The 23566-nt window shown below is 54.2% G+C and overlaps 1 protein-coding gene and 1 long non-coding RNA gene across 5 annotated transcripts in view; one reads left to right on the top strand and one right to left on the bottom strand.

Annotated features, from left to right (window-relative positions):
* The window catches only part of LOC140385542 (uncharacterized), a 48039-nt gene extending 42876 nt beyond the window's left edge, over positions 1 to 5163 (bottom strand). Inside the window, exon 1 of the long non-coding RNA XR_011933399.1 lies at positions 5129 to 5163. This is a non-coding gene — a long non-coding RNA (uncharacterized lncRNA). The remainder of the gene's footprint in view (positions 1 to 5128) is intronic.
* LOC140385541 (peroxidasin homolog) overlaps positions 1 to 23566 on the top strand; it is a 757374-nt gene that overhangs the window by 384359 nt on the left and 349449 nt on the right. The gene's annotated exons all lie outside the window — the stretch shown is intronic.

A 23566-nucleotide genomic window follows, 5' to 3' on the forward strand; every position in this document is an offset into this window, starting at 1 on the left:
GCCAGGCTCGCACCTCAGCCGGTGGTTCCCGACCCACCCCTGAGGCGGTCAACCCGAATTCGTCGCCCACCTACTAGACTGGACTTATGAGACTGTTCACACGTCAAATTTTAGCAACTACTGTATTGTAACATGTCACTGTTTTATCGTTCCAGGCCTCGTTTGATCGGTCCAAATTTCAACGTTCTTCTTCTTTTGTTATGGTACAACCTTGTTAGCATGTCACACCTGACATCACCCCTTGTATATAGTTATGCCAAATGTACATGCTGTAAATATCACGCACACACACCTTTTGCTGCACTCAGGACCACATTTATATTTATAACCACGTAGGCACATAATCTTGTAAAAAAGGGGGATGTCATGATATTCAAACACACATCACAACACACACATCATGATAGACAGACCAACAGACCAATTAGCACACATAACACGACAGCCAATCACAGACAAGAGCAGACACAGTGTAAGACAAGAAACACGACACCTGCTGGCCGGTCCATCTGGAGCCAGGACCAGGCCAGGACCTCATTAACAAGACACTCACACTTTCACCACGTGCTGAGTACCAAGTCAGATGTGTAAATAACTAGTTGGAATAGAACTGCGTTGTACCAATCGCAACCGTGTTGGTTCGTCTGTACCTCAGAGCACCCAACACCACAGGAAGGCGGGTCGACCTTAAGGGTCGCGAGGCCGCAGACAGTAAGGGGAGGTATAGGGCCGCCGAATTTAAAGGTCAGGCTTTGCAAATGGCATTGGAAGTCCAGCCCCAGGAGGGTAGCCGCGCAGAGGTGCGGCAGGACATACAGGCGGAAATTGTCGAATTTCCTGCCTTGGACAGTGAGGTTCGCTAGGCAGAACCCCTGTATCCCCCCCGAGTGTGACCCGGAGGCCAGGGAGATCCTTTGATTTACAGGGTGGGTTACAAGTGAACAGCGTCTTACCGTGTCGGGGTGAACAAAGTTTTCCGTGCTCCCAGAGTCAATCAGGCAAGACGTCTCGTGGCGGTTGATGAAGACCATCATTGTAGCTGTTGCGAGTGTCCGGGGTCGTCTTTGGTCCAGGGTCACCGAGGCCAGATGAAGCAATTGCGAGTTCTGATCGGGCCTCGTGTAGTCGGCCGTGCTGGGGGCCTGGGGCCCCATCCAAGATGGCGTCACCCATGGATCGCACATGGTGTCCGGGGATGAACAAGATGGCGGCGGGGATGGACAAAATGGCAGCGCCCACCCATCCAGCGTGGTGTCCGGGGGGCAAGATGGTCACGCCCATGGGTCGCACGTGGCCCTAGGATAGGGGGGTGGCAGTGAACGCTGGCCGGTCGGGGCCTGAAGGGGGGGTTGCCGCGGCGGTCCATAGTTGCTGGAGACCGCGGCCACGGCGCGGGCCTGGCAGACCCCCACAAAGTGGCCCTTCTTGCCGCACCCTTTGCAGGTGGCGGTGTGGGCTGGGCAGCGCGGGAGGGGATGATTTGGCTGCCCGCAGAAGAAACAGCGAAGCCCGGCGGCATTAGCAGGCCGTCTCATAGTGCAGGCCTGCGGGGTCAGGGGGAAGGTCTGTGGGGCTGCCGCTGCGGGGTGCCACGCAGCCCAGGGTGCCGCCGCATGGTCGTCGCATAGGACTGCGTGTTTTTGTAGGCAACGTCCATGGACCCTGCCAGGGCCCGTGCCTCTCTAAGTCCGAGAGTGTCCCTTTCTAGGAGTCTTCGGCGGATATCTGGGGAGCTCATATCTGCTACAAAAGCATCCCTGATTCAAAGTTCCGTGTGCTCGTTCCCCGAAACTTGCGGGCAGCCACAGTTTCGGCCCAGCACCAGTAGCGCCCTGTAGAAATCTTCCAACGATTCTTCGGGGCTTTGCCGTCTAGTCGCAAGCAGGTGACGTGCGTAGGCCTGATTTACAGAACGGATATAATGTCCTTCTAGCAGTTCGATCGCGGCATCATAGTTCGCTGCCTCCTCGATAAGGGGGTAGATCCCAGGGCTGACCCTTGAGCGCAGGAGATGCATTTTCTGTCCTTCTGTTGGGGTGCCCCCGGCCGTCTCGAGGTAGCCTTTAAAGCACGCCAGCCAGTGTTTATAAATTGCAGCTGAGTTCTCCGCGTGGGGGCTGAGTTGAAGGCACTCCGGTTTGATTCGGAGATCCATCCTTCCAGCTTAAGTCCAGTAGATTAAATTGATGCGCGATCAATTACACTCAAGACGAAGTGATTTCATAACTGAAGGCTTTAATCTACTAGAACCTTTTCCCCAGCAGCTTCGATACAGAAAGTGAAGGCTGCTGGGACGGCACCATCTCTTATACTCCGCCTTCAGGGCGGAGCTACGTAATACAGCCAATGGAAGACTCCTGGGTCTAACCAATGGTCATTAGCCTCTCAGGTACTGCAATACCTGGTACTACCACAAACCTTTAATGTGACACCCCTTAAAATGCTTTTTTAAAAATTACACACATTACTTCCACTGGTTTTCCATCCTATTAGTTACATTTTCAAAAAAACTTAAACAGATTTATTAAACATTACTTTCCATTCATAAATCTGAGTTGACTTAGACTATGAGCCATATTATGATTTTTGAAATGCTCTGTTACCATATCCCTAACAACCGATTCTAGCAGAGCAGATTACTTGTTGGGCCAGGCTCCTCCTGGCTCAAAAACAGTGCAAAAGCCAGTTGCTTGTTGCTTGCTGCATCTGGTCCGTCATATCTCCCTTCAGCTCCTGCATGTTCCAAAGCCTTGTGCGGTAGCGCTGTCCCTTTAACACGGCAGGCCTGGCAGACCACATGACTGGCTCAGGGACAATAGCAAGTTTGCAGCCAATACTGAGGTTGCGCAGGTTCCTAGGAGCAGGGCCTGGGCAGTGAGGAACCCGGAACTGAAGAAACAAGGGGCTGGATTCTCCGTTTCAGGGTCTATGTCCCCACGTCGTCATGAAAACTGTGGTCTTTTACACCAGAACAGCTGGCGTCAAAAGGCCACAGATTCACAGCCTTGCAGGGGGCGAGCAGGAAGCTGTCGTGGAGCTCGCAGCTCCAGCTGCCGGTACAGCCTCCTGCGTGTCTGGTTCAGAGGCTGCACATGTGCAGAGCGGCAGCGCTGTACTCCATGGTGGACTCAGACCGCGGACCTGGATCGCGGAAGTAGTGCCCCCGATCGGACATGCGCCCGACCCGGACCGCTCGCTCAAAAATACCCCAGCCCTATATGAGCCCCCTCCCCCCTCTGATCGGCCTGCCTCCGACTATGGCGGCTGAAGACTGAGTTTGCAGCCGCCACGCGAGTATCCTGAACGGCAGGACCATGAGTGGTCCACGCCATCGGGAATTCGGCTGGTGGGGGGTGGCAGGTTGGGCCTCTGGCAATGGCCTCCGGTGGTGGATACGATGCACGGCATACTCCCCGAGTCCGAACGCGATTTTGGCGTTGGGCTGTGGAGAATCCTGCCCAAGACCCATCCTATTATGTCTGTGCCTGTATAATTACCAGCCTTTGCCTTTTGTTAATAAACCCCATTGTACTTGGAGAACCCAGCTACATGTGGTAAAAATGAAAGCAACTTTAACATGGAAGTACAACAGTCACTTTAAACTGTTTTAAATATGGGCCCGTCTGCTCAGAGTATGTTGGTCTGTAGTGCTGACTCTCCTCTGTTAAAACTGAAATGGGAGGGTTGCCGTCAGGTTGCCTATACTTAAATTTTTTAACCTTAAGTGAAAAGAGCGTTGGATGGTTCCTCAGGATCAATTGCAGTATGTCATAATTCCAGTGGTTACTGTAGTGCATGTTAGGGTGACCAATAACCAGGGCACTCTGATTGGCCAAACCAGCCAAGATGTCACGCAACATTATCCTCAGGTTTCAGCACAATCACCAAATGACAAATATCCAAAGTGCCTTTTCAGAAGTCTCAGTTACCTGGGAGCTCATTCAGAACCTGTTACCTGCTAACCACATCCTGTAACAGTAGCAGTCAATTGATGCTTAAAACGTGGCTCTATTTCTTTCCAGCGGGATACAGTGAAAATCAACAAGATGGTGCTGTGCGATGGCCTAGTGGAAAACCACTCTTGCACACACCTCGTGCAGCGCCATTTCCCTTTCAGCAGCTGTCATGCGGTAGTTTGGCAATTTGGATGCTCTATCACTTGCCAATTATCATATTAAGTTAAAATCAACATACTTCCATTTGAAACTAGCCAAAAAAAACCTTTGTGACCATCCAGGTTTTATATTGCGCCTATATTGTGTTATGGGCCAGGGTTTAGAGAACCCCAAAGTGTATCATGGAGTTCACCTGACCCACAACTTTTAATAGATTGTGGTATGGGGAGCACCCAGTCCACCCTACAGGTGTGGCACAGCAGTAATGGAAAAGTATTTTTTAAAGCAAAACAATGTTTCTTCTATGAACTCAAGTTAACCTTTTAAAAACATACAGTGAACATCTTAGCAACCATCAATTCAAATACAACCCCCAAAGAATACAACACCAAGTAATCTATGAGCTTTCCTTTTAACATCCATAAGACTTGAAACAAAACCTTTAACAGAAGCACCTCAGGTTTAACTTGACTACTGAGAACAGTTACTGAGAACAGTTACCGCGTTGAAATCAGCAAATGGACACTCATAAGCTTGCATAGATTCACACACATCCTGCTGTGATTGCAGTTTCTCCAAAACTAAAATAAAACCAAACCCACCCTGCAGCAAAAAGCCTAAAGCGAAAGTAAAAGGCTGATAGACAGCCCAGCTCCACTCAGTCTCTGACATCACTGCAGTAATAAACACCCATTTCCTAAAGGTACTCTCACTACAGATATTTATATACACACCCATTTATAAACACCCATTTCTTAAAGGTACTCTCACATGACAATTGGAAAACCTCGACTGTTCTTTTTATATTTATAAATGTGACACAAAGGTTAATTAAAACATGTTTCTTGCAAAAGTTTAGAAAATAACATAACAACAGATCACCAACACAACTTTATTAATTTTATCAAAACATGATGATAGTTATATAGATCAATAGCAGACTTATGGGTATTGAGCAGATCATCTGAAAAATGATGGAACATAATAAAAAAACAAGCTTTTTATCTACTTACATTACCATCAGTTTCTGTACTCAAGGGCTTATGTGCTGTCAAAACATAAGCCCATTCAAAAGCTGTGGATGTTTAGGTACATCTGCATGACCTCAAATGCCAGCTAACATGAACCTTTCTTTGTGTGTCACAAACCCGTGTGTATATGAAACACAATGGCCTGGATTGTTGCCTGAATTATCAGCATTCGCATCATTACAACTGTGAATCTGACAGCAGTTCCTAGCGTCTGCCACAGGCGCAGTTGAATGTAGAAATCCAGAAGTTTCCGTCAGTGATTCCCTTTCCTACATAACACTCATTATTGAACTTCTTTCAGATGGCCAAATCTTAGAAATCACTTGAATTGGCGTGAACTTCCATTTTTTACCTTCCTGCTGTAAAAAACTGTTGATAAAGTTGAACCTTGTTGAATGAGGAATAACTAGGCCTTTGACGGCATTCTACCTTCACAACTATTTTGAACAGCCTTTCTGGTTCTGAAAAATGAATTTTGTATTTGTTAAATGTAATTTTATCAGTTGGGTTGAAAATTCCGTGGACGGGATTCTCCCATGCCGTGCCGTTTGGGAGAATCGGCGTTTGCGCCGATTTTTCGTGCGACGCCGGTCCAATGCGTCCCAACCGGCGAGAACGGCGTCATCGAGGTCGGCGCCGCGCCTGCCGGAGAATCGCCCGAGGTGCTAAGTATGGCGATTCTAAGGGCCCCCCGCTATTCAGCGGCCCGGATGGGCCGGAGTCCCAGGGCCACGCCATCGCCGTTCACCCCTGCTGAATCAATTCGTCAGCCAGTCGTGCTGGGGGAGGGGGGGTGGGGGAGGAGGGGGGAAAAAGGGGAGGGGTTTTGGGGAAGGGTGCTGCCATGCTCGAGAGGGGGGGGGGAGGAGGGGGGGAAGGAGGAGGGAGTGGGAGAAGGGTGTTGCCATGCTCGGGAGTGGGGGGGAGGAGGAGGAAGAAGGAGGAGTTAGGGGAGAGGAGGGAGGGGGGAGGAAGGGGGGGGGAGAGGAGGGGGGGGATGGGTGCAGTCATGTCCGGGGGGGGGGGGGGGGGGCAGGGGGCCTCCATGTTCGGGGAGGGGGGGGTGTGGGGAGGGTTTTCCGCGGGAGCGACATGCCAGCCGGCCTGCCATGGCAGGACGGTGGCGAAGACACGCTTGTAAGTTGAGGTCATGCTGATGGGCAAAGGCCACTGGTGCCGCCATCCCACACTGCCACACGTCTTGACCTTGGCTGTGCCCAGTCCCCCCCTCCCGCACAGGAGCAGCAACACCCAGTCCCCGTGAGGGCATGGCCAGCCCACGGTGGCGCAATGAGGAGGGACGGGGTAAACTGGGCGGTGGATGGATACTGTGGGAAGGGGTCAGGGTGCCTGCGTGTCTGTAGCGAGACCAGGCAGCTGGGGATCACATGTATCCCATGGCACCTGGCTGTCGAGGTGTCAAAGTGCCATCGTTAAACATGTTGTATCTCCTCCCCCCCCCCCCCCCCTCCCCACCCCGCCCCGGCCCTCATGCAGATCGTCATGATTGCGCACCAGCCAGCGATGTTTGCCGCCGTGGCGGGAGCTGCTGCCCTGCAGGTGGCCCTTCGGCAGTGTCGACGCAGGCGGCTCAGAGCAGCTGCGGCAGCGGCAGCTGCAGCAGAGGGACTGGCTGCAGGAAGTCCCGTGCCATCTGCTCAGGCTGCAGGCCCGCCCGCCCGACAGGTGCAGGAGGAGGCGGAGGGGGACGATGACCACCACATCGTCGCAAATGCACAGGATGAGGATTCTGATTTTGATGGGGGGCAGGGGGAGCAGGAGGAGCAGGTGATGGCGCCAAGGCGCCGGAGCGAGGCCTCGAGTGTACCTTCACCGCATGTCGCTCGAGGACCTGTGATGTACCATCAATGGCGACAGACGAGAGTCGGAAGAGTAAACTGTGGCTTTAATCAACTAAAAGTTACCTGCTGGCAGCCGGTCGCAGAATGAGGGCAGGGCTGGAGGTTAGCCACCTTTATACTTGAGCCCGAGGGGCGGAGCGACAGGCGGAGCCAGCAGGGACAAACCCAGACATGTAACAAACAGTAAGAACAATATAATACAGTGGTTTACCACATTCACCCACTGTTTAAAAAAAAAAGGGTCCGGCGGGGGTGAAGTGGACGGGTTGAATTAGAGATCGAATCTGTCGAGGGCTTTGACCTTCCGCTGTGATCGCCGCAGTCCCGGCTGTGGTGAGGACACTGGTGTCGGATGAAGTGTTGAGGCCTGCGTATCCAGGAGTGTGTTGCCTCCTGGATAAGTAGCAACGGAGGGAGACGGTGTAGAGTCGTGAGTAGCAACGGAGGGAGACAGTGTAGAGTCAGGGGTAGTGGTGATGGTCGCTGGGGAACCTGCGGGTGCCAAGTCCCGAAGGGAGACTGTGTCCTCCCGCCCGTCATGCTGTGCCACATAGGCATATTGGGGGTTAGCATGGAGGAGAAGTACCCGTTCGACCAGGGGATCTGACTTGTGACTCCTCGCATGCTTCCGGAGGAGGACGGGCCCTGAAACCGTCAGCCAGGATGGGAGCGAGACCCCTGAGGTGGACTTCCTGGGGAAGACAAACATTCTCTCGTGAGGTGTCGCATTGGTGGCAGTACACAGGAGTGACCGGATGGAGTGGAACACATCGGGAAGGACCTCCTGCCAGCAGGAGACAGGGAGACTTCTAGACCGAAGGGCAAGAAGGATGGCCTTCCAGACCGTCGCGTTCTCCCTCTCCACCTGTCCGTTTCCCCGGGGAGTGTAGCTGGTAGTCCTGCTTGAGGCGATGCCCTTGCTAAGCAGGGACTGACGCAGCTCATCAATCATGAAGGAGGAACCCCGATCGCTATGGATGTACGTGGGGAAACCGAACAAGGTGAAGAGGCCGTGCAGGGCCTTGATGGCTGTGGCAGAGGTCATGTCAGGGCACGGGATGGCGAAAGGGAAACGTGAGTACTCATCAATGATGTTGAGAAAGTACACATTACGGTCAGTGGAGGGGAGGGGCCCTTTGAAATTGATGCTGAGGCGCTCAAAGGGGCGGGAGGCCTTTCCCAGGTGTGGAGAAAATATTGGAGGTTAGCGTCATGGTCCTGCTGGTCATGGTGATGTTATCCAGATACAGGAACGTGGCCCGCAGCCAGTACTGGTCAACCATTCGGCCCATCTCCCGTTGGAAGAGCGAAACCCCATTGGTGACGCCGAAGGGGACCCTGAGGAAGTGGTAGAGGCGGCCATCTGCCTCGAAGGCAGTGTATTGGCGGTCCTCCGGGCGGATAGGGAGCTGGTGTATGCGGACTTCAAGTCAATAGTGGAGAAGGCTCGGTACTGCGCAATCTGATTGACCATGTCAGATATGCAGGGGAGAGGGTACGCATCGAGCTGCGTGTACCGGTTGATCGTCTGACTGTAGTCGATGACCATCCGGTGCTTCTCCCCAGTTACGACGACCACCACTTGGGCTCTCCAGGTGCTAGTACTGGCCTCTATGATCCCTTCCCGCAGGAGTCGCTGGACCTCCGACCTGATAAAGGCCTTGGCCCGAGCACTGTATCGTCTGCTCCTAGTGGCGACAGGCTTACAGTCCACTACAACAAAGAGCGGGTGTGGGGTGACCTTAAGGGTCGAGAGGCTACAGACGGTGAGAGGGGGCAGGGGTCCGTCGAACTCCAAGGTAAGACTTTTGAGGTGGCATTGGAAATCTAGACCTAGTAGTAGGGCAGCGCAGAGTTGGGGGAGGACGTAGAGCTTGAAATTTTTGTACTCGACACCCCGTACTGTAAGGGTTGTGACACAGTACCCACGGACTTCCACGGAATGTGATTCGGAAGCCAGGGAGATTTTCTGGGTCGCGGGTAAAATTGGGAGGGAACAGCACCGTACCGTACCTCGGTGAATGAAACTGTCTGTGCTCCCGGAGTTGAAGAGGCAGGTCGTTTCGTGGCCGTTGATAAGGACGGCCATCATAGATTTAGCGAGGTGATGAGGTCGAGATTGGTCGAGAGTGATGGAGGTGAGCTTCGGAAGGTGGGTAGTCTGATCGAGGGTAGCGGAGGCCAGCGTGCGATCTGGTGAGCAGGGGTTCTGGCAGACGGCGGGGTGATTCCAAGATGGCGGCCCCCAGGGTCGCACATGGCGGGTGGCGTCGAAGATGGTGGCCCCCATGGGTCACACGTGGCGGGTGGCAGCGAAGATGGTGGCCCCCCACGGGTCGCACGTGGCGGATGACGTGGAAGATGGGGGTGGTCCCCACGGGCTACACACAGCACTGTTGGGTTTAGAAACAGGTTGGGCCTGGCAGACTTTAGAGAAGTGGCCCTTCTTTCCGCACCCGTTGCAGACTCGCGCTCCTCACTGGGCAGCGTTGTCTGGGGTGCTCACTCTGGCCACAGAAGTAACATTTTGGGCCTCCGGAGTAGGCGGGTCGCTGCAAGGCACAGGCTTGCGGCGCCCCTGGGTTGGGTGATGGCGGCGCCCACTACGTCCATGAGGGTGCCGCGTGGTCGGAGGTGTAGGCATGCATGTTATGGAAGGCCACTTCCAACGAGTCTGAGAGCTTACTGTGTCTTGGAGGTCGAGTGTACCCACTTCTAGTAGGCGCTGGTGGATGTAATTAGATTTTATGCCTGCGACATAGGCGTCCCGGATCAGCAATTCAGTGTGCCTGACAGCCGATACCACCTTACAGCTGCAGTTCCGGCCGAGCACCTGCAAGGCGCGTTGAAATTCAGCTTGCGATTCTCCGGGGCGCTGTCGCCTCGTGGCAAGGAGATGCCTAGCGTACACCTCGTTGACTTTAACATACTGCCCCTTCAACAGCGTTATCGCATCCTCATACGAGGTAGCATCCCTGATAAGAAGGAAAACTTGCGGCCTCACCCGGGAGTGGAGGACTCACAGCTTGTGGGTCTCAGCGACGGCGGCGGCGGAGAAATCAATGTCAGATTCGAAGCAGCTTAGCCAGTGTTCAAACGTGGCAGTGGCGTCGGTTGCTTGGGGGTCCAGCTCCAGGCGATCAGGCTTGAGCGATGGATCCATCTTAAAATTTTAGCTGATTAAATTGATGTCCATCAATGACGACAGACGAGAGTCGGAAGAGTAATCTGTGGCTTTAATCAGCTAAAAGATACCTGCTGACAGCCAGTCCCAGAATGAGGGTAGAGCTGGAGGTTAGCCCCCTTTATACTTGAGCCCGAGGGGCGGAGCCAACAGGGACAAATCCAGCTATGTAACAAATAGTAGGAACAGTAAGTACAATAAATAAGAACAGTAAGTGCAATATAATATAATGGGTGATCACAACCTGCCGGACAGGCATGCAGGAGGAGACTCCGAATGAGTAGGGAGACCGTTGCACATATATGCCACCTCATGGTACACCTGGCACCACGTGGAACGGGGGGAGGACATGCTATCCCGGTGACCGTCAAGGTGACGGTAGCTCTCAACTTCTACGTGACGGGGTCGTTCCAGGCACCGAGCGGAATGGTGTCTCACAGGCATCGGTGCACCGGCGCATCAGAGCAGTAACCGACGCCTTGTATGCCATCGCTGACCGGTCCATCTAGTTTCCAGAGGATCGCGTACACCAGGATGCCCGGGCAGCGGGATTCAACTCCGTGGCCAGGATACCAATGGTCCAGGGGGTGATTGATGGGGTGCACGTCGCCATGCGTCCACCATCGGAGAATAGGGATGTGTTCATGAACAGAAAGGGGACCTACTCCATGAACATTCAGGTGGTCTGCGACCACCGCATGCAAATCATGCATGTGTGCGCCCAGTACCCCCGCAATGTGCATGATGCCTTTATACTGGCGCAATCTTACATCCCCTCCATGTTCGAGGGACCCCCCCGGGTGAGGGGCTGGTTGCTGGGCGACAGGGGTTACCCGTTGTGGTAGTGGCTGATGACGCCTATACAGAGGCCACTGACCAACGCGGAGACCCGCTACAATGAGGCCCATGCAGCAACCAGGGGTGTGGTCGAGAGGTGCTTTGACCTCTTGAAGATGCACTTCAGGTGCCTGGACCGCTCCGGAGGGGCCCTCCAGTACCATTCGGAGAGGATCGGCCGCATAGCTGTTGTCTGCTGCGTGCTGCACAACATAGCCCTGCAGAGGGGCGATGTCCTGGAGGAGGAGGCACAGGGGGAGCCCGATGAGGGTGACGCATTTGCACAAGAGGAGGAGGAGGATGGGGAGGGGGAGGGGGAGGGGCACAGACACGGCATGGGGCCTGGATATGGCCGGTAGGCTGCACGACGCCACCGGTTTGGCAAACGAGCACGTGAGGCGTTGATCACCGCACGTTTCACGAACTAGGGGGAGGGCATCGCTGAGCAAGGCACTTACACCACTGATCTGCCCAAACTCATCACCCAGCAACCCCCCACCTCCCGCACCATCCGACAACCCTAGTGCCCAAACCACCACTTTCACAGCACCTTACACCTTCGGCACAACAGGATGGTCTCACACAATTGCTTGTGTAAGCGGGTGTGATCAGTGCCATGTTGAATGATGACAACCTGATCTGCGATGAGCTGTGAGGTCCGGATCGTAAGACAATGTCTGACTCATGGCCACAGCTACACCCTCCACCTGGGTGGTCCCTGTATGCTTCATGGACACTCCATCACATGGCCATGTGGTGTAGCTGCCGTTGGTGTGCCAAGGACGACGGGGTGTTGGGGGGGCGGGGGGGGGGGGGGGGGGGAGACACACACACCCAGCCTCACCGTTGTACCAAACTTCGACCCCAACGCTACTCGGTCCCCTTCACGACCCCTCAGGTACCGGACATAGCACAGAGGCATCTAGGTTTGGTGTAACAGTGACTTTAATCGTGACATTCACATACAAGTGCCTTAGCCCCTATAACTAAGCTGTGTCGTGCACCCGTCCCAACTTACTACGTGTCTAACTTCTTTGCCTTGCGGGCCCTACCACTACACCTTGGTGTTTCCCCAGACGGTACAGCAGGAGTGGAGGCGGACTGCTGAGACTCCTGCCCTGCGTCCTGGCTCCCCGTCGGCGCCCGTTTCCTGGGTGGCCTGGCTTGGATGGGCCAGGCTGCTCGGCGGGCGTGCTGGACGGCATGGTGCCACCCTGTTCTGCCCGCTGCCCACCAGAAGCACAAGCGACGGAACAGGGGTACTCCTTGCTGGAGTCACCGAGACGGGCCCAAGACCCTCCTCCTCCTTCGGGGAGCCCGGTGGCCCCCGGGCCTCACTATGGGATGGTGGTGCAAGTGGAGACAAGCGCCATGGCACCACCGACACCTGGCGCTGCCGGTCCTGGAGGCCCGCTGTGGCATCGACCAGGGTATGAACATTCGCAGCGATGGAGCTCAGAGAGTGCGCCTTCCCTGTCAGGGACTGCGCAACCTCCTGCTGGGCTTGTGCGACGCCATGCAGCACGTGCGCAAGGCCACCGATGCTCTCGGCGATAGCCTGCTGGGACTGGGCCATGGCCTGCTGAGACTGGGCCATGGTCTGCTGAGACTGGGCCATGGCCTGCTGAGGCTCGGCCAGACCCCGGAGCGTGGCGGCAATGTCCAGCTGGCTCTGGGACATGGCTGCCTGTGAGAGGGCAGCCCTGTGCTGGGCCACGGATGACGCGTGCACATGAAGCCCCACGCCTTACAGAACCTGACCCCTGGCCGAAACCATTGCCCCCATTGTCTCCACCGCGGACGCCACCCGTGCGGTGTCGGCCTGGGTGGCAGCCATGACGGGCACCACTCCCTGCTCATGGACGCGGATGGACTCTTCCAACTGCGTCTGCAGATGCTGGAAGACGGCCGTCATCCCGTTGTCCAGTCCCTGGGTTTCCAAACGCATCGGATCTGGGTGGGTCTGGTAAATCCAGGAACCCGGGAACCATCTGGGCGGCAGCTGGGTGCTGGGCCTGGCCTGCCCTCCGACCGTCCAGCCCCTCGGCTGCTCCTACCTCCATCTGTTGTACCGGTTCGGCTGTGTGGTGCGCACCAGTCAGTGTCCCAGAAGCCTCATCACTCATGTGCCCAACTGAGGTGAGTGTATCTGCGATGGTGGAGAGTGTGGGTGACAGCAGTGACGCAAGGTCCATTTCTTCATCAGACCCCAGGTCTGGGGTCTCCTGGGTCGAGCCTTGGACCGATGGACATTGTCCCCGGCCCATGTGAGGGGCCGTGTCTGGTCTGTGCATAATCTGTCTGGCCGTCCACTGTGCGTCACTGTCCAGAGTCCCCGTCCTCTGTTCATCACTGTCCTGGCTCTCCGTCCTCTCTTCATCCGTCTCATAGCCGTCAGTGCCCTGACTGTCCGTCCTGTGTTCGTCAGTGTAGTTTCTGTCGGTCCTCTGTGCGTCAGTCTCCAGTGGCCCAGCTTCGGAAGAGGGCCCTCCTTCCTTCCCCTCCCTGGCGTGTGTCCCTGTGGGCGGATGAACTTGGACCTGGATGGCGGGAACTTCTTCGAGACGTTCCGGGACGATCGGCTGCTGGCCCTGGAATACACAATAAAGCATGTATCATTAGTCAGGTGTGAGGGGGTGGAGGGGGCAGTGTGAGGGGGTGGAGTGTGAGGGTGCATGGAGGGGGCAGTGTGAGGGGGTGCAGTCTTAGGGAGGGGTGGGGGAGGTGAGGTGCTGAGGGAGTGTAGCCAGGCAGGGGAGTCTCACTTGGTACTGCCCTCCGATCTGGCATGGCGCTACTTCTCGGGTGGCGGCTCCCATCGAGGTCCAGAGCCCTCTGCTCATGGATGGTGAGGGGGTGCAACACAGGTGATCCCCCTCTGGTTCTAGCACGCTCACGATGGTTGTGGGCTGTCTTGTCCTGCGGGGGGGGGAAAGCACCAGGGTTAAGTGGTCAGCAGCAAGACACGCAGATGTTGGCAACATTTTGACTGGGGGGGCACTGGGCACCACGCCATGGCAGCTCGCAAGGGGGGTGCGGTGCCCATTTGGGCCGGGTGCAACGTGGTGCCCCCCCCCGTCCTGTGGGGAGGGGGGTGGTGCGCGACACGTGGTGGGGGTGGGGGAGGGAGGGAGGGGTGCGGTGTGGCCCGGGGGAACTCTCGGGGTACTTACCCTGCCAGCCCTCATGGGGTCGTGGAGCTTCTTTCGGCACTGGTCTCCAGAGCGGGGGTTGTGCCGCACAGCGCTGACGGCGATGCCCACTTCACGCCAGCTGCGCTTGACTATACTGGCCGGGTATCAGTGGCCACGTCTTGGGCACAGGATCGCCCTACGCTCTTCAACTGTGTCCAGCAATGCCTCCAGGTCACGGCGGGGCGCAGCCATCTCTCTCTGTCAGGGCCTGTGCGCGGATCACGCTCATTAAATGACACGGCGCAGCGTCATCCAGGCGTCGCGCGATGGCGGCGCTGCTCTGGCACCACGCCCACCGCGTTTCGCGTGGCCCCGCTGCTGGCCCCTTTTCAGGGCCTAAACCGATGCTGCCGGTGGCCCGTTCACGCCGTCGTGAAATACGACGGCGATCACAACGGCGCGGACACTCTGACTCGCCATCGGAGAATCCCACCCCAAAGATTTTTAACTTAATAAAATTAAATTTCTTTTCTTTTTCTTTTTTTTTAATAAACATTTTATTGAGGTATTTTTGGTATAGTAACAATAACAAAATAAACAATATACATGAAACCATAAACATAGTGCAAAAGCCGTTTACCTTTCATACAGGTCCCACCCTTATTAACCCCCTACTCTCACCTAAACGACCCCCCCCCCCCCCCACTGCTGACGATTAATTTTCCGCAAAGAAGTCGACGAATGGTTGCCACCTCCGGGTGAACCCTAACAGTGACCCTCTCAAGGCAAACTTAATTTTCTCCATACAGAGAAAGCTTGCCATGTCCGATAGCCAGGTCTCCGACTTCGGGGGCTTTGAGTCCCTCCATGCCAATAGAATCTGTCTCCGGGCTACCAGGGAAGCAAAGGCCAGAACATCTGCCTCTTTCTTCTCCTGGATTCCCGGGTCTTCTGACATCCCGAAAATCGCCACCTCTGGACTCAGTGCCACCCTTGTTTTTAACACCATGGACATGACGTCGACAAACCCCTGCCAAAATCCCCTCAGCTTTGGACATGTCCAAAACATGTGGACATGGTTCGCTGGTCCTCCCGCACATTTTGTGCACCTGTCCTCCACCCCAAAGAATCATCCGGGACATTGTCATGTGAGCCCGGTGAACAACCTTAAATTGTATCAGGCTGAGCCTGGCACATGTTGCGGACGCGTTGACTCTACTCAACGTGTCTGCCCATAAACCATCCTCTGTCTCACCACCCAGCTCCTTCTCCCACTTGCGCTTCAGCTCCTCGGTCTGCGTCTCCTCCGACCCCATAAGCTCCTTATAGATGTCCGAGACGCTCCCCTCCCCTACCCACCCTCTGAAAATTACCCTGTCCTGAATCCCCCTCAACGGTAGAAGCGGGAAGGCTGACACCTGGGGCGAAATTCTCCCCCAACGGCGCAATGTCCGCCGACTGGCGCCAAACACGGCGCCAATCAGACGGGCATCGCGCCGGCCCAAAGGTACGGAATGCTCCGCATCTTTGGCGGCCTAGCCCCAACATTGAGGGATTTCCGCCCCGCCAGCTGCCGGAAATGGCGTTTGTTGCCCCGCCAGCTGGCGCGGAAATGCGGCGCATGCGCGGGAGCGTCAGCGGCCGCTGACAGTTTCCCGGCGCATGTGCGGGAGCGTCAGCGGCCGCTGTCAGTTTCCCGCACATGCGCAGTGGGGAGAGTCTCTTCCGCCTCCGCCATGGTGGAGACCGTGGCGGAGGCGGAAGGGAAAGAGTGCCCCACGGCACAGGCCCGCCCGCGGATCGGTGGGCCCCGATCGCGGGCCAGGCCATCGTGGGGGCACCCCCCGGGGTCAGATCGCCCCGCGCCCCCCCCCCCAGGACCCCGGAGCCCGCCCATGCCGCCTGGTCCCGCCAGTAAATACCAGGTTTGATTTACGCCGGCGGGACAGGCAATTTCTGGGCGGGACTTCGGCCCATCCAGCCCGCCCCCTCCCCGACTCCGCTCAAGCATTACCTTCCTTACCCACTGGGTATTGCCTGACCCAGTCTGTCATCACTCTGTTTAACCGCTTAAAAAAGGACCACGGAATAAAGATGGGGTGACATTGAAATACAAATAGGAATCTCGGGAGGACCATCATTTTCACCCTCCCGGCCAGAGACAACGGAAGCGCGTCCCATCTCCGAAAATCGTCCTTCATTTGGTCCACTAGCCGGGCCAGATTCAGTTTATGCAGCCGGTCCCATCCCGTGCCACTTGGATGCCCAGGTACCAACACCTACCCCCTACCGACCTAAACGGCAGCTCCCCCAGTAGCCCCTCCTGTCCCCTTGCCTGAACCACAAACATCTCACTCTTATCCATGTTTAGCTTATACCCTGAAAACCGGCCAAATTCCCCCAGAGATTTCTTCCATCCCCTCTATTGGGTCCGAAAGGTACAGAGGCAGATCATCCTCATAGAGTGAAACCCTGTGCTTTACCACCCCCTGGACCAGTCCCCTCTAACCCCTTGAGGCTCTCAGAGCAATTGCCAATGGTTCTATAGCCAGGGCAAACACCAGTGGGGAAAAGGGGGCATCCCTGTCTTGTCCCCCTGGTGCAGTCTAAAATAGTCCGAAGTTGTCCTATTTGTCCGTACACTTGCCACAGGAGCCTGATATAGTAACCTGACCCAGTCAATAAAGCCCCACCCGAATCTGAACCGTCCCAGTACCTCCCACAGATAATCCCATTCTACCCGATCAAAAGCCTTTTCTACATCCATTGCGATCACAACCTCCGCCTCCCTACCTTCCGGGGGCATCATGATCACATTTAAAAGCCTTCTTACATTGGCCACCAACTGCCTACCCTTTACAAACCCCATCTGGCCCTCCCCAATAATATCCGCAGCACACTCCTCAATCCTGGAGGACAAGATTTTGGCCAGCAACTTGGCATCCACATTCAACAGGGAGATCGGCCTGTAGGACCCACACCCCTTCGGGTTCTTGTCCCGCTTAAGAATCAGCAAAATCGTTGCCTGTGACATCGTCAGGGGCAGCACCCCTCTTTCCCTTGCCTCATTGAACATCCTCAAAAACACTGGCCCCAATATCCCCGATAACCTTTTATAAAATTCCACTGGGTACACGTCCGGACCTGGGGCCTTACCCGCCTGCATGGCCTTCAAGCCCTCCACTATCTCCTCCAGCCCAATTGGGGCCCCCAGCCCTTCTACCTGCTCCCCGTCCACCGTTGGGAAATTCAGCCCCTCCAAGAAGTGCCTCATCCCCTCCGGCCCCGTAGGGGGTTCTGACCAGTGCAGCCTGCTGTAGAAATCCCTAAACGTCTTATTCACCCCTACCGAATCACCAACCAGCTTCCCCTCACCGTCCTTTACTTTCCCTATCTCCCTAGCTGCCTCCTTCTTCCTGAGCTGATGTACAAGCTTTCTGCTGGCCTTCTCTCCATGTTCATAAATCACACCCCTCGCCTTTCTCAGCTGCTCCACCACCCTCCCTGTGGTCAGCAAGCTATACTCCGCCTGTAGCCTCCGCCGTTCCTTTAAAAGCCTGCCTCTGGGGTCTCTGCATACCTCCTATCAATCGGTAATATCTCCTTTACCAGTCGGTCCATCTCTGCCCTGCTAACCTTCTCCCTATGAGCCCGGATCGAGATCAGCTCCCCCCTGACCACCGCCTTCAGTGCTTCCCAAACCACCGCTGCTGAAAATTCCCCCATGTCGTTGATCTGCAGGTAGTTCTGAATAAATTTCCTCAACCGCTCGCACACCCTTCGTCAGCCAAAAGTCCCACATCTAATCTCCAGTGCGGGCGCTGGTTGCTGTCTTTGCTAACCTGCAGGTCAACCCACTGTGGGGCATGGTCTGAGATTATAATCGCCGAATACCCCGTGTCCACTACCCCACCAGAAAGGCCCTGCTCAAAATAAAGAAATCAATCCGGGAATACACTTTATGAACGTGTGAGTAGAAGGAGAACTGCTTCACCCTCGGCTGCCCAAATCTCCATGGATCCACCCCGCCCATCAGCTCCATGAACCCTCTTAGTTCCTTTGCCATTGCTGGCACCCTGCCCATTTTCCAGCTTGACCGGTCTAAGCCAGGGTCTATAACTGTATTGATGTCCCCTCCCATGACCAACTTGTGCAAATCCAGGTCCGGTATCTTTCCCAGCATCCTCCTAATAAACTCTACATCATCCCAATTTGGTGCATATACATTAACTAATACCACCTGCACCCCCTCTAGCTTCCCACTGACCATAAAGTACCGACCTCCCATGTCTGAGACTATTCTACCCGCCTCAAACACCACCCGCTTCTTGATCAGGATCATGACCCCTCTAGTCTTTCAATCTAGTCCCGAGTGAAACACTTGGCTGACCCAGCCTTTCCTCAGTTACTCTAAGGTGCGTCTCCTCCAACATTACCACCTCCGCCTCCAATCCCCTAAGATGCGCGAACATACGTGTCCTTTTGACCGGCCCATTTAACCCTCGAACATTCCAGGTGATCAGCGTAGTTGGGGGGCTCATTGCCCCGCCTCCACCGATCACCCATTTCCTTTTTTAGGCTCGCCTCCAGCCCGTGTTCCGCGCCTCCACTGGCCCATCCCCAGGCAGCCCCCGCCCCAACCTCCTCTCCATCCCTCAGCCCAAGTCCCTCCCTGGTCAGCAGAACATTTACCTCCCTCCCCCCCTAGCAACAACACCCTGTAACCCAACCCCTTTCCTAAATAACCCCCCCCACACTGTGCTTCTGAAAGCTAGCTCACCCAGCTAGTTTGGTGGCCCCCATCCCCAGCGCCAGATAGTCTCCCACCTATTGTTCCCTCCCCACCCTCCCCCCCGCTCATACAAACAAACTCCAACATCAAACAATTGCCCAACAGAAAAACACCAAGATCAAAACAAGCACACCTCCATCCCCCAACAGTGTAAATGAAAACCTTAACTCATTCAGCTCTACTGCTGGATCCAAATCAATGCAAACGGCATCACAAACATCTTCCATAAAACGCAAAACGAGAAACATTTTACAAAAACAGAGAAACAAAAAGAAAAAAAAAACATGAACGCTGCAGCCAAGTTCAAACGTTCTTAGTCCACCACCAGGCCTTTCTTTTTCGCAAAGTCCAACGCGTCCTCAGGCGACTCGAAGTAAAAGTGCTGATGCTCATGCATGACCCAGAGACAGGCTGGGTATAACAGTCCAAACTTCACCTTTTTCTTGAAAAGGATTGCCCTGATCTGATTGAAGCCTGCTCTCCTCCTGGCCACCTCCACACTCAGGTCTTGGTAAACAAGCAGGATGCTATTGTCCCACTTACAGCTCCGTGTCTGCTTGGCCCACTGTAGAATATGCTCCTTATCTGAGAACCTGTGGAATCTCACCACCATTGCCCTCGGGGGGTCTCCCACCCGCGGCTTCCTCGCGAGTGCTCTGTGAGCCCTATCCATCTCCAAGGGCCGGGAGAATGCCCCATCCCCCAGCAGCTTCTCAAACATGCCTGCGATGTTTGCCCCAGCGTCCATTCTTTCGGACCCCTCCGGGAGCCCGACAATTCTTAGGTTCTGCTGGTGGGACCTATTCTCTAGGTCCTCCACCTTCTCCAGAAGCTTCTTCTGCTGGTCTTTCAGCATCCCCACCTCCAACTCCACCGCAGCCTGATGCTCCTCCTGCTCAGCCAGCGCCTTCTCCACCTTCTGGATCGCCCGATCCTGGGCGTCCAATCTAAGCTCCAACCGCTCAATCGACTCTTTTATTGGGTCCAAGCAGTCCCGCTTCTGCATAGCAAAGCCTTCCTGAATGAGTTGCATCAGCTGCTCTATAGACCGCTGGGTGGACAAGCCAGAGGTCCGAACCTCCGCCATGCTGTCTCCTGTTGCAACTACAGCCCAAGTCTTCTCTATCTTTTTGTTTCTGCCCTTACGAACACTTCTAGTCCTTTTCTCCATGCACCAAAGTTGGAATGCAGTAGAGAATTGCCACTAACATCTGTTTTACAATTCAAGTCCGTTAAAAAATCGGGGGAAAAGGTCCAAACGTCCAAACAGAGCGGGAGCCACCAAATGTGCGACTTACTCCTTCATAGCCGCCACTGGAAGTCCATAAAATTATATTTCTTTGAACTTTGTTTAGGCTATTTAATATTCCACCTTAATTTCGTGTAAAAGCCCCAATCTTAATTCTTTTCTCGGCAAAATGATGAAAAAGTAAAGAATAATCTGTGCATTTTACTTCCTGTACTGCTGGCAATGTAAATTCTGCGGTATAATCGGCTGTTCAGCCTGCTTGATGACATCACTGTTGCTGGATGTCAGCGATCACTGGTAGTTGGTGTAGCATCAAAATAACATCAGGAATGATGACATTCATCCTTTCTTCGAGGTCAGCGGTGAACACTGGTGCACTTCACCACTGAAGTCAAGCTCACGCCAAAAAAAATGGTTTTAGAGCCAGCACAATCAGTTGAAGGCAATAACACCAGAATTAGTTTTAGGTCAAGTTTTGTTTTCTTCTGCGGATTGCTTGGTGCAGATGGCAGTGAATATGTGAATAAAGGAGTTGCTTTGGTTAAATGTACTTTAGACAACTTCAAGCAATGAGTGTGATTATAACTGAGCTTAGCACTTTCCCTTTCCAACTAGTTAATCAAGTTGAGCCAAGTATCTGTCTAACTGATGATCTCTTCATTGTCAATGAATGCCAGACAAAATCCTTAAACTTGCCAGCGGCAGTTGTGTTTGTTAACCATGTCCTTCCATCTCTTCCTGGCATCTCTAATTATTAAGAGCGTTTCTGCTGGATGGTGTTTCAGATTTCAGTCCGGCTGTTCTATTATTGCTTTCCAGGAGTGGCAAGTTGAACGACTTATGTGGTGTTTCAGTCCAAATAGAATACCACCTGCTGGGAATGATGGAGAATTATTAGATTCTTTACAGGCCAAAACCAAGGTCCACATTTCTGAGTCCAGAAAATTGAGAATTGCTTGGAACAGAGTAGGGTTATTTTTATCCTTCTGTCTGTATCTAAAAGAGGAAGGTTGGAACTTCAATGTTCAGAGGTGTGTTCGACAACAGCAGGAGTGCGCGATAATCGTGGTATTCCTCCAGACAATTCTTCCCTTTCATCTTGCACGAAATGTGCTACACATTGAAAGATGTCATTCTGATGTTCCTAAAAATAGAATCCCCCCCTAGCCAACAGAGTCTGATTGTCAGCTGCTTGAGGAGGGGGCAAGGATAACTGCCAACTGCTTTAAACATTGATATGTGACAGTGACTTTCCCACCAACCAGCAATAGAAAAGATTGGGGCCAGCAGAGGCCCAATCGGGTAAGCTGAAAGTATGTATTTTAACATTTCTTTCTGTGGCTTGGAGAAGCAGGAGTTTACCTGCTGATCCCATAAGGAATATTTGGACCTCCTCAGCCATAATCTTGCTAACACACCCACCATGGAAGGAACCACGTGGGACAGCACGGCAGCCAATCTTTCCAATTATTACATGCTGGCTACACAATTATCCACGACTGCCCACCTGGAATGGGATTTAAATGAGGCCTGTTGCGATTGGAACCTATTGGGCTTAACATCGGTTTACCCATTCTTTTGGGGACATGGGTCACAATTTACAATCGGCCTGCAATTTATTTTGGATATATTTAGTGCTGTCATCTAGTTACCATGATTCCAGCGTAGGATTGGGCCTTATCTGTTTCCTCTAAACACTTCAGGGGCCGAGTATTGTTGTACTGATAATTCATGGTACAGGCAGCCTTCTTAAAAGAAACTCCACTCAATAATATTGTTGCAATACCAAGCATAAACAATGAAAAGCAGGGCAGAGAGAGGGTTCCAGGATGCAGCACTCAAAGCATTAATGATGGAGATGGACAGAAGGAGAAACACTATGCTCCTCAGAATGGAGTGTGAGCAGGTGGCCAATTAGGTGGATTCCTGGTCTCTGGTCCTGATGACCTGATAGTAGTGACATCAGAAGACTTACGTGGGTGAACAATATAAATGCAATATAAAAACAATATAAATAGGGGCTGGTTTAGCACACTGGGCTAAATTGCTGGCTTTTAAAGCAGACCAAGGCAGGCCAGCAGCACGGTTCAATTCCCATACCAGCCTCCCCGAACAGGCACCGGAATGTGGCGACTAGGGGCTTTTCACAGTAACTTCTTTGAAGCCTACTTGTGACAATAAGCGATTTTCATTTTTCATTTCAAATGCATTTTCACATGAAAGAAGCGATTTTCCAGCCTCATTGCGCTCTCGCTCGCGCAAAATGAGGCAGATGAATAGCGGGAGAGGCCAAAAACGAGAACTGCGCCAGGCACCAAACAGTTTGGGATGCAAACGGCCCACTCCAGTCGGCGAAATCAGGATCTCTCCGTAGCGTTGCGAAAAACCACTTAAGCCCTATTACAAACAATAAACAAGAGCAACCCCTGATCCAGTGGCCTCCTGTCATTCAGCGGCCTCCCCAGCAAGTTGTCACTCTAGCACCGATTAGTGCTCCTTTTGAACCTGGCCGGAAGGTCTCTGTGGGGAGCTGAGGAGGTGAGTAGCCAATTTTGCTCACATACAAAGAACCCGGAGCTTCTAGGCTTGTCACCCCAGTGCTCGGCAAGGGGTGAGGGACCCTTGGCTGAGGGGGGCGGTGGGGAACCCCAGGTGGGGGTGGGCCGCCATGGGAGGGGGGGGGGGAGGTGTTAGGGAAGGTGCAACCACGCGCGGCACCACCATGCCAACCCCTGGATCATATGCATCTATTCCGGTGGTGGCCGGAGATAGGGTGGTCGCCCACGCGGAGGTTGGCAGAAGCTGCAGAGGTGAGGAACCACCTGGAGGACCTGTCAAACATGAGTTGTTATTGCCTCAGTAACTTTCCTCGGCCACCCCGTCACTTCCAGAGCCCCTTCCTTGAAGGAGGTAAGGATTCTTAAGTCCGGCATCCCGCCGCCAGTCGGGGCGCTCTCCCGACGGTTGTGCGAGAACTTTTACCGAGGCTACACGAAGAGAACATCGTTAGTCACACACGGGGTTCACAGTGGTGGGAGGAGGTTGTGAAGGTAGAGTTGGGGGGGGCAGTTGAAGGGAGAGGGGAGTGAAGGCAGGATTGAGGGCCGCATGGAGAGTTGGGGTGGGTGGATGCTTGCTGGTCTCGGGGCAGGTGCGGGGGTGGGGGGGTGGGGGGGAGGGCGGCGGGTGGCATTGATGTCAACTCACTCGTACTGCCCGGCGTAGGTCGTTGACCATTTTCTGGGACTGGAGGCCAATCCTGCTGTTCACACCCCGGCGCTCACAGCTGCCACCACCTTGTTCCAGGCAGCACTGACTTGACTGCCTTGTGGCTCACCATCCAGGACTCTCAGGGGAACAGG

Source organism: Scyliorhinus torazame, chromosome 11 (genome assembly GCF_047496885.1).
Source record: "Scyliorhinus torazame isolate Kashiwa2021f chromosome 11, sScyTor2.1, whole genome shotgun sequence".
Taxonomy (NCBI): domain Eukaryota; kingdom Metazoa; phylum Chordata; class Chondrichthyes; order Carcharhiniformes; family Scyliorhinidae; genus Scyliorhinus; species Scyliorhinus torazame.